This window comes from Pan troglodytes, chromosome 4 (genome assembly GCF_028858775.2).
Source record: "Pan troglodytes isolate AG18354 chromosome 4, NHGRI_mPanTro3-v2.0_pri, whole genome shotgun sequence".
NCBI lineage: Eukaryota > Metazoa > Chordata > Mammalia > Primates > Hominidae > Pan > Pan troglodytes.
In genome coordinates this window covers 78657947-78669689 of record NC_072402.2, presented here as the reverse complement: position 1 = coordinate 78669689, position 11743 = coordinate 78657947, and positions in this window count along the sequence as shown.

The window sequence follows — 11743 nt, the reverse complement described above, 5'->3', positions numbered from 1 at the left end:
AAATGTCTCATTTGAGAAAAAAAAGAATGGCCACGCAGTCACTGCTCAGAGCAATAAAATTTTGCAGGACAAAAATTGCAGAGACTCTCTGCTCTACCAGTGGAGAAAGTTTCTTGCTTAAAACTGATCGCTGCTTATTGAAAAGAATTTCCTGTCCTCTATCCTCTGCGGTCCTGGTTTTCTCTCTGAAAAAATTTGTTCTTGTAATACATTCTCCCTCACCACATCTGCATGAATATTAAAGAGATTTCTTTTGTCAGAAGCACTGCAGTTTTCATAGCCTGCTTCTGCACCCACTAATTTGGGAACTTGGGACTTTTTGAAGGCTAAATATTTGACTTCTTTAGTAAAAAAAAAAAATTCTTAGAACATTCAATGAGTTTATGGTCTAACTGCATACATCTATTTTCTTGTGCTGGAAACCTACATCCAAGGCTCTTTTCTGGAAATAATTATGAAACCTATTCTTACGGTCTCACTTCTTTGTTAAGCCAGTGTCAATTGTTACCATTTTGATGATGGCTCTTGAAAGTATAAAACCATATAAAATAATAGACTTATTTGGAAAGCAACATACTTTATCTGATCTTTTGCACAGATGATCTATAGATTCACTTGTTGAGCTGAGAACTCTTAATGGACATTTTTTATTAAATCTTTTGAGCAGCAGGGTTATCTCCTACTGTGTAGGGTGATAAACGAAGGTGGCTTTTCCAGCCCCATCAGATCCCACATTTCTGGACTCTTTATTCTCTTCAACCTCTACTTGAAATTGTCTTGTTCTTCCTTGAGCTCATTAATTCTTGAAATAAGCTAGCTAAATGCAGCAATAAACAGCTAACACATGGTAACATTCTGGCCCTTTCCATCAGCTTCTCCTCCAGCTGAAGGCTCTTTAGGCAAGGGGTTTGCTCTTCCAGTTACCAGAAGTGACACTTTAAATAAATGTACTGCCTTCACTCTCACTTACGTGTCTATTCCACATTTTTTTAAGGTTTTTGTGGCAGGCAGAAAGCCTTCCAATGTACCAATTATTTATTAGCTACAGTAAAACCTACATTGCTAGAGCTAATAAGCCCCACAATATAGATTTCTTATTAAAACTGAAGAGTGTTTTCTGCTTACATTATGAGCCCAGGAACTCTATGCTCCATGAATCAGTCCAGAACCCAACAAATTGGGTATGGCTTTGTTATCCATGATACACAGCTATTAGTGTTGCCCTGGTCATCACCATTTTCATTTGGGATGAAAGTAAAAAACAAGGGAATTATGGGCAATTACATTTAATAAGGGGTATTGCTGTCCTGCATTTCACATTTACTTACATCTCAATCATGAGCACTTAGTCACATGGCACACCTAGCCACAAGGGAGGCTGAGAAGTACAGTCTCTCGGCAGAAGAGTATACCTGAGTTGGAGGAGAGCCAGAAGTCTGTTACTTGTGTAAATGCAACATATTATATCTGATCTTTGCCATAGAGATGTGTCACATTGTCTAAGGACTCTCAATAGGAGACCCTTGACAAGGGCTCTAGATGATCATTGTTTCCCTATTATTTGGAGTATAAAAGTAGTTGATTTTTACAACATTGCAAGATATCAAATTACTAGAAATTTATGCAATTTATATTATAGGCCATGGACAGACAGAGATTTTATTACCAAGATGTATTCTCTTCCATTTTCATTGTTGTTTGCACACTGATTATTTCCAACCAATTAATTACAACCCCTTTATATCCCATACTGAAGGATCTGAGGAGCTGCCAACACACACCAACATGCTGGTCTTTTTCAACAACTTTCCTGGCAGGGTGCAGTGGCTCATACCTATAATCCCATCACATTGGAAGGCTGAGGCTGGAGGATCACTTGACCTCAGGAGTTCTAGACCAGCCTAGGCAACATAAGGATACTCCATCTCTACCCAAAAAAAAAAAAAAAAGTTAGCCAAGCCTGGTGGTATGTACATGACTGTAGGCCTAGCTACTTGGGAAGCTGAGGTGGAAGCATCTCTTGAATCCAAGAGTTCAAGGCTACAGTGAGGTATGATCATGCCACTGCACTCTAGCCTGAGCAGCAAATCGAGACCCTGTCTCAAAACAAACAGACAAAAAAAAACCACATCACCATCCCTAAAGCAGTAGGTTTTGCATACAAAAGATCCTTTCCGCTGAGCTTAGCAGGGGTTGTGGCCATTAATTTTTAATAATAACTAGGCAATCACAATAAATAATCAAATTCAAGTCATTAAATTTGAGTTAACTGGTTATTCAGCAGTCCATGAAGTTTGGTCTTTTGGCCCTTTTCTTTCAGTAATGCAGGCATAACACATGGTGACAGAGGAGCAGCTTGGTAACCATGAGACAGCATGAATGAGGACGAAAGTCAACTGCTGGAAATTAGAGAGGGAAAGACAAAGATAATCTAATTCCATGAGGTTATCATGGAGACCCTCCCTCAGTTTCATGCTTTCTTCCCCTAGACTTCTGTTATATAAGAGATAATCCTTCATGTTTAAGCCATTTTCAGTTGATTTTTCAGGATATCCCATATTTTCCCAATAAAAAGTACCTATAAAATATTTAAAGTTTCTGCTATTGGTAACCATTAAGTGATGCCTTGCTTTTGCTTGTGAATATAACCTGCAAGACCTATTTCAAAAGCAAGAATTCTAGAAGCAGGATAATAAAACAGCAATTATATCATTCAGTGGATGAGTCTTTGTTTTGAAACATTAGCCAGATACCATGTGGTCACCAGGCAGATTCGGTGAACAAGCATATCAAAATGACACATTCAGGCCTATAAAGGGCTAGTAGAAGATTTTGATACTAACCACTCCTTTCTGTACATGAAGATCAAGTCAGAATATGTTTTGTTTTTCTCTTTGTCTCATTTTTAACCTTCTATTGTCACTCTACTGCAGATAGCAACAATATATATATCAGAGAATTATCAGTTAATGAACCAGTACCAAAAGCATTCTAACTAAATATTTATTAAAAATGATATGACCTTATTATTAATACATTGAAAAAAACTAAAAAATATATTTAATTTTTAAAATCTGGAAAATTTCTACATTACATCTTTACTCTCTCTCTATATATATGTATATGTATTTTAAAACATATATCCATATAGCAAACATATATTTCACTTCATAAATCTAGGAATTTGGAACATAACCCAAAAAGCACTGGCTTATTATACAAATAATTTGGGTCAAGATATCTCATTTCATGTTTCTTAGTTATAAAATATTTTGGTTGAGTAGATTTGAAAGAGCATGCGAACGCAAAAACTACTTATTAAAATCAGAGCATCCAAATCATGGTGGCAGTGAACGTTCAGCAGCATCTGAGGAAAATGCCATATCCATCATAGACACATTCATAAATTTCTTTTGATTAGACTTTGCGATCTTCAATGGAAATTTTCAGGGCCATTGAAAAAATCTCACACATTTTTTTTCTGTCTCAATCTTAATTCTTCAGAGAATAAATAAGGAAAGTGAATAGCTCTGTTAGGCATTTCACAATCATCTTTAAATGGGTCATGGTTTTAAATAGGATGTGTCAAATTGAAATTATATGAACTAAATTATACCTAAGTTACACTGTACCGTCTGCTTAATGACTTCTTTACAGGGGGTCAGTGAGTCATCAACTATTAATTGTAATTCATCTTTGAAACAGTCAAAATCAATGTATATTTTTCACTAAAGTGAAAGTCAAATAACTAGCCTCAAGAAACACTGAAAAAGAGGTAACTAAATAACAGTAATAAATATTCAGTATCTATAAGCAAACAAAAAAAATCCAGTTTTAATGTCAGATATATAATTTATTGCTAAATTCAGTCTCATATTTTGTTTCATGAATATGTACTTATATCAAAGATATATAATTCAAACTATCAAATCACTGAGACATCTATGTCCTTTAAATTTTTCTGGGACTTATATTTTCCCGTGTAAAGCCTATATTTCATATAGTTATTTTATATCCACAGAGATGAACTCACATTCTATCTTATTTTGACAGATCATTTTACTTTTTTTTGTTTTACCATTTTCCTTTTCCTTTTTGCTCAATTGCACACTTTATTTCAAATGCTTAGTTTTATACTTAAAGTTTTAATATGTACACTTGACTAAACAAATTCTATAGTAATAAATTTCTGCACTCTTTGTGAGCAACATAAAATATTATTTCATGACTTCTCAGCCATCTCTCTTCTAACACATCACTGTGCCCTGTGTCTTAATTTCATCACTTTTCCCAACAAAATATCCAGTATAGAATATTTATAGGTCATCAATATTTGTTTAGATTCACCACTATTTGTGCAGTTTCTGATCCCATTAATCATTCTAACACATCATAGGAGGATCTGTGTCTACTTTCTGAAAGGTAATAAAAATAAAAAAATTTATTCAATAATGTTCTCCTAGCCTTAGGCACTTTGTTCAACTTTTTTTTTATTTGGCCATCAAAAATAGTGTCATTAATATTTTCAAAATTAGAAATAATAATTTGAAATTATCATTATTTGGATATATAATTCTAGGTGGAGAATTATTTTCTGCCAGCATTCCTTCTAAGAAATTATCCAGCTCTGTGTTTGTTGGAAATTTTGTTTCACCTTGTTGCTGTTTCTTAGTAAGCAATCTAAATGAGTATTAGATTTAAAAATTATATCTTCATATCTAATGCTGGATAGTTTCATCATAATGTATCTAAGATTCATTTAACAAATGTCTGCTAAGTATATGCTTGGTGAGAGACAATTTTAGAATACAAAGGTACAGTAGTTTTGAAAACTGTGCTGCCTGAGGTGAGGACGGACATCTTCCACCACTTCTGGAAAACCTTCAGCTGGTGGCCGGACACGGTGGCTCACGTCTGTAATCTCAGCACTTTGGGGGGCCTAGGCAGGAGGATCACAAGGTCAGGAGATCGAGACCATCCTGGCTAACACGGTGAAACCCCATCTCTACTAAAAAATACAAAAAATTAGCTGGGCATGGTGGCGAGCACCTGCAGTCCCAGCTATTCGGGAGGCTGAGGCAGGAGAATGGCGTGAACCCGGGAGGCGGAGCTTGCAGTGAGCTGAGATGGTGCCACTGTACTCCAGTCTGGGTGACAGAGCGAGACTCTGTGTCAAAAAAAAAAAACACAAAAAACAAAAAAAAAAACTTCAGCTGGTATGTCTTGATTAGTATGGCCTTTTTCACACCCTATAATTCTTTAAACCTTTTGTTAGATATATCTTAGATGTTCTTATTATATATCTGCACATTTCAAACTCTCATATTCTCTGAATTCTAAACTCTCTTCAATAAATCTTTGATCATGTTTTTAATTTATTTCTATAAATTTTCTCTTGGAACAAACTTAAAGTAATTTGTAGGTTATTTATTTTGGATACTGTTCTTTTTTACTGTAAATGTTCATAGCTATGTGTTTCACTCTGAAATCTGCTTTAGTTTTTTGTATACTTTTTACCATTTTATACATACATTATATTCATCTCAAAGCATTTTCAAACCTTTCTTGTAATTTCTTCGACCCACTGCTTATTTAAGAATCTGTTGTTTGATAGCTGCATATTTGTAAATTTCTCAAATTTCCTTTTGAAGATTTTTTAAATTTCACTGAGGTTGAAGAATATAATTTGTATTACTGCAATTTAAAAAAAATTTTATTGAGGCTTTTAAAAATGTTCCACGTGCACTTTAAAAAAGTATGCTTTCTGCTTTTGCTAAATGGAGTGTCCTATAGATAGATGTGTGTTACAGTTAGTTGTGTGTTAAAATCTTTGTCTTTATTGATCTGTCTCCTTGTTCTATCCTCATTGAAAGAGGTATTAAAATCTCCAACTACTACTGTTGAATTGTCTATTCTTTCCTTCAATTCTGTCAATATTTATCTAAAGTATCTTTGGATTCTGTTGTTAAATGCTTAGATGAATTTTATATATTCCCAAATCTATTGACTCTTGGCATTATGCACTGTCCCTCCTATCTAGCAACATTTTTTAAAATTTTATTTTTGTTATTTGAGATGGAGTCTTGCTTTGTCACCTAGGCTGGAGTGCAGAGATGCTATCTCGGCTCACTGCAACCTCCGTCTCCCAGGTTGAAGCGATTCTCCTGCTTTAGCCTCCTGAGTAGCTGGGATTACAGGCGCCTGACACCACGCCCAGCTAATTTTTTGTATTTTTAGTACAGATGAGGTTTCACCATGTTGGCCGGGCTGGTTTGAACTCCTGACTTCAAATGATCTGCCTGCCTTCACCTCCCAAAGTTCTGGGATTACAGGCATGAACCACTGTGCCCGGCCTTTCTAGCAACATTTTTAAAGTTTCACTCCAGGTCTCACGATTGCTTTTTGTACCGTCTATCCTTTCATCCTTTTATTGTAAATACATTTTTATTTCTGATTCTGAAGTACCTCCCTTGTAAAATTATAGCTGGATATTGATTTTATTCATTGAAACTCATAATCTTTGACTTTTAATTATATTGTTTAATCTATTCACATTTAATGTTGTAACTGATATGTGGGAGTGATATCTAATATATCATCCATATTTCTATCTCTTTCTATATCCTTCATGTGTCTTTGCACTTCTGTTTCCTTTTAACTATTTCATATTAAGTGGCTATATTCTAGTATAATCCTTAATTCTTTTAGTGATTTTTAATAATATTGCTTAGATATTTTCTTAGTGATGGTTTCAGGGTGTTAAATATGAATATTAACTTCCATACAATTTAGATTATACTGACTTAGGTCCAGTGTAACACAGCAGTTTTATTTCTGTAGAGCTTAATTCCTCCCCTCCTTTTTGTGTGTTATCATCTCATACATAGTGGGCCCATAGGTGTTACAACCCCAACAAACATTATTAGTTACCATTTCTATTTCTCTTCATTTCTCTCTGGAGATCTGATACAAGGGCCAGGCGTGGTGTCTCACGCCTATAATCCCAGCAATTCAAGAGGCCGAGGTGGGCGGATCACTTGAGGTCAGGAGTTGGAGACCAGCCTGACCATCATGTTGAAACCCTGTCTCTACTAAAAATACAAAAATTAGCTGGGCATGGTGGCAGGCGCCTGTAATCCGAGCTACTCAGGAGGCTAAGGCAGGAGGCTGCAGTGAGCCTAGATCATGCCACTGCACTCCAGACTAGGCGACAGAGTGAGACTCCATCTCAAAATAAAAATAATAATAAAAAAAAAGGATCTGATACAAGTTCTTCACTCCAATGTAGTATGCTTTGTTTCCATCCACATTCTTTGTGCTGTTATTGTCAAATACATTGCATTTTTATGTTGATGGCTCAATAAATACAAATATGTAAATGTTATTTCATACAATTGCTTTTAAAATCAACTATGAAAAAAGAGTAGAAGAAATATCAATTATACTTCATCTTATATTTTTTGTAGTGATCTGTGTAACTATATAATTATATTTTATAGTGATCTGCATAATTATCTTTACCAGTATTCTGCTTTTTATCATGTGATTCTTTTTTTCTTTAGACAGAGTCTCACTCTGTTGCCCAGGCTGGAGTGCAGGGGCATGGTTTTGGCTCACTGCAACCTCTGCCTCCTGAGTTCAAGTGATTCTCTTGCCTCATCCGCTCGAGTAGCTGGAATTACGGGTGCACACCACCACGCCTGTTAATTTTTGTATTTTTGGTAGAGAAAGAGTTTCTGCATGTTGGTCAGGCTACTTTAGAACTCCTGACCTCAAATGATCCACCCGCCTCAGCCTCCCAAAGTGCTGGGATTACAGGTGTGAGCCACCATGTCCGGCCTATCATGTGAATTTGAATTGCTGTCTACCTATCACTAGCTCTCAGCCTGAAAACCTGCTTCCATATTTTGTATTAGCTGGGATTGACAACAACACATTCACTCAGCTTTTGTTTATCTGGGAATGTCTTTCTTTTGTCTTCGGTTTTGAAAATCATTTTGTTGTACATAAGATCTTTGCTGACAGATTTTTTTTTTGGCTGGTTTTAATTTTAACATTTAACATAATATTCCATTGCCTTCTGACATGTATTTTTTTTCTAGTTGGAAATTCACTGTTAACTTGGGCTTTTATTACAAATGATAAATAGTTTTCTTCTTGCTATTTTCAAGATTTTCTCTCTCTCTTTGGCTTTCAACATTTTACTTGATGTGTCTGATTTGGATCTCTTTGTTTTCCTCCTATTGTACTGTGTTGAGCTTCTGGGTTTGTAATTCCTGTTTTTCATCACATTGAAAAGGTTACAATCGCTTTATCATTAAATATTGCTTCTTTTCCTTTCTTAGTCTTCACTATCTCTCTATCTAAACTTATATGTGTGTATACATATATATATATATTTACATATATGTGTATGTGTGTGTGTTGGTGTATACATTACAAACACATATTTGTATGCAGACAATGAACCTCACTGACTCATATGTGTCCAAAATTCAGAGCAACAAAAAACAAAACACAGCAGAAAAAGTGTGTTTTTATTGCTATTATTGTCTCTTATTTTAAAAATTGAAATGCCAGCTCTTAATCTTCTACATTAAATGCCATCGAAATGGTATAACTCAGAATATTCTTTTAAAAAAACAACAATTCAAGCTCTTAGAATCTGATCAATATCTCTGAGTGTTACTATCCTAAGGGAGAAATCTTAATCTACCTCATAGTGCTAAAATGTCATAGCTCTTTGACATTAAAAGCTTCCCGTTTTCTAAAGAGAATTATCCCAATGATAGGGCAAGGTTCTCTTATTTGTCAGATCCTGTACAACTTTAAAGATTAGATGTCAGGGACATAGTGCCATAGAGATTCCTCCATGCCTCTCTGCCACCCCTCACAAGCAACCGTCTCTCTATTATACTCTGCTTAGGGAATCTCCCTTTTATAAACAACGGTATTGTTTTCTATTGCAGCTATAAGCACTTACAACAAACTTTCTGGCATAAAACAACACAAACTTATGACCTTACAGATCTGGAAGCCAAAGGTCCAAAATATGTCTCACTGTGCTAAAATCAAGGTGTCCACAGGGATGCATTCATTTTTGGAAACTCTAGGGAAGAATCTGTTTTCTTGCCTTTTCCAACTTTGAGAGGCTGCCCAGATTCTTTGGGTCATGATCCCATTTTATCCTGAAAACCAGCTACGGACAGTTGAGTCTTTCTCACATTGCATCACTGTGATACTAACTCCCCTAACTCCCTCTTCCATATTTTAGGGATCCTTGTGATACATTATGCCTACCCAGATAATCCAGTATAATCTTCATTTTTAAATGCCAAATTCCATCTGAACCCTTAACTCCCTTAAGCGATGTAACATAATAACATATTCACAGACTCCAGAGATTAAGAGCTGGATATCTTTGGGGGCCTCTTATTTTGCTTACTGCAGTACTTTTCACTTTCTCCCACACATTTTTCTAAACAGAAACATCGGTATTTGATTAAACTTGAGGAATGGATTGTTCCTAATTTTAATACTACCTCAAGTGAAAGTCCTGTTTAAGTCACCTAATGCTTTTACAATAAATAACATTTGGTCTAATGGTCCAGATTTAGAAATTCAGTAGATTTCTAATCAGACCTAGACATTCACTTTGGCATTCATGCATGTTTCAGAACTATGATATTCAGGAACTCAAATATTTCTACTCTTGATTTGTATTCCCTGAATTGACGTTTTTTGTTTTAGATCATATCAGTTTCAGTTTTTTATATTCTTACTTTAAGTATAGCCATCTATAGTCTTGTGAAATTTTCATAAATCACATTTTTTTTTTCAGAGTGGGAAAGCAAACTGTATGTTTGAAAAGAGGATTTGAAAAAAAGGCAAATGGAAATTTGACAGTAAATGCATTTAATGGGAAAAGAACAATATGCCATATTTACTTAATACCTGGTATGATTTGGTTGTGTCTCCACTCAAATCTCATCTTGAACTATAGCTCCCACAGTTCCCACGTGTTGTGGGAGGGAACTCTCAGGAGGTAATTGAATCATAGGGGTGGGTCTTTCCCATGCTGTTCTCATGATAGTGAATAAGTCTCATAAGATCTGATGGTTTTATAAAGAGGTGTTTCCCTGAACAAGTTCTCTTCTTTTGTCTAACGCCATATGAGACATGCCTTTCACCTTCCACCATGATTGTGAGGCCTCCCCAGCCACGTGGAGCCGTGAGTCCATGAAACCTCTTTCTTTTGTAAATTGCCCAGTTTCAGACATGTCTTTATCAGCAGCAGCATGAAAACAGACTAATACGATACCTATCCCCCTTTATTTAGGTTATGTGATATAGTAATAGCAATGAATGAGCATGTGATTCCTCATTTACTTCCTGCATTGAGAAATTTTATTAACCATTAAATCCTTGTCTCCCCTCAATTTTTACTAAAACCAATAATTTTATAAATGTTTAAAAATATCTCAGGCAGAGATCATTAGAACATCTTCTGTATTTTCTTTAATGATTACTTTTATTCAGATAAATGTCACTGCTTTAGGAAGGCTTTGAAAATTCCCATAATGTGTGTAGGTATATTCACATATTTTTTAAAGGAGGCAAATTCATGAGATTAATTAAACATTTCACTTCATTTTATATTTCATTATTAACATGTTTTGTCAAAGGAGCTAAAAGTTGGGCAACTGTTATAATAACAAAGTCCTATTTGTTTTTGTTGTTGTTGTTAACAAATAACTCATCATATTAGTCCATTTTCATGCTGCTTATAAAGACATACCTGAGACTGGGAAGAAAAGGAGGTTTAATTGGAGGTACAGTTCCACATGGCTAGGGAGGCCTCAGAATCATGGCAGGATATGAAAGGCACTTCTTACATGGCGGCGGCAAGAGAAAATGAGGATGGAAAAGCAGAAACTCCTGATAAAACCATCAGATCTCAGAAGACTTATTCACTATCATGAGAACACTATGAAGAAAACCATCCCCATGATTCAAATGATCTCCCACCAGCTCCCTCCCACAACACTTGGGAATTATGGGAGTATAATTCAAGATAAGATTTGGGTGGGAACTCAAGAGCCAAACCATGTCATTTGGCATTTGTAAATATTTGCACAGGGAGAATTAGAAAAATGATATTTTACCTGTTATGGTCTGAACATTTGTACCTTTCCAAAATTCACGTGTTGAAACCCTAATCCCCAAAATGATGGTGTTAGGAGGTGGGGCTTTTGGGAAATGATTAGGTCATCGGAGTAAAGCCCTCATGAATGAAATGAGTGACTTTATAAAATAAGTCTGAGAGAGACCTCCCCCTGAGCTGTTCCGCCATTTGAATTTATAGCAAAAAAACAGATGTTTATGGACCAGCAAGTAGGCTGACCCTCACCAGATACCTAATCTGCTGGTGCCTTGATCTTAAACTTCCCTGCCTCTAAAACTATGAAAAATAAATGTCTGTCATTTATAAGCTACATAGTATGTATCAATTTATTACAGCAATTCAAACAGACTAAGAGAAAATTAGTACTAAAGAGTGGGGGTGCTCTATGCTATAACATATACCTAAACATATGAAAGTGGGGATGTTTTGGGATTGGGTAGTGGGTAGAGGCTAAAAGAGTTTCAAAGTGCATGGTAGAAAAAGCCAACACAGCTCTGAAAGGATCTTTAGAATGTGAGTCTGGTGTGAGTTCTGAAGGAGAGGAGAAAAGCTGTAGAG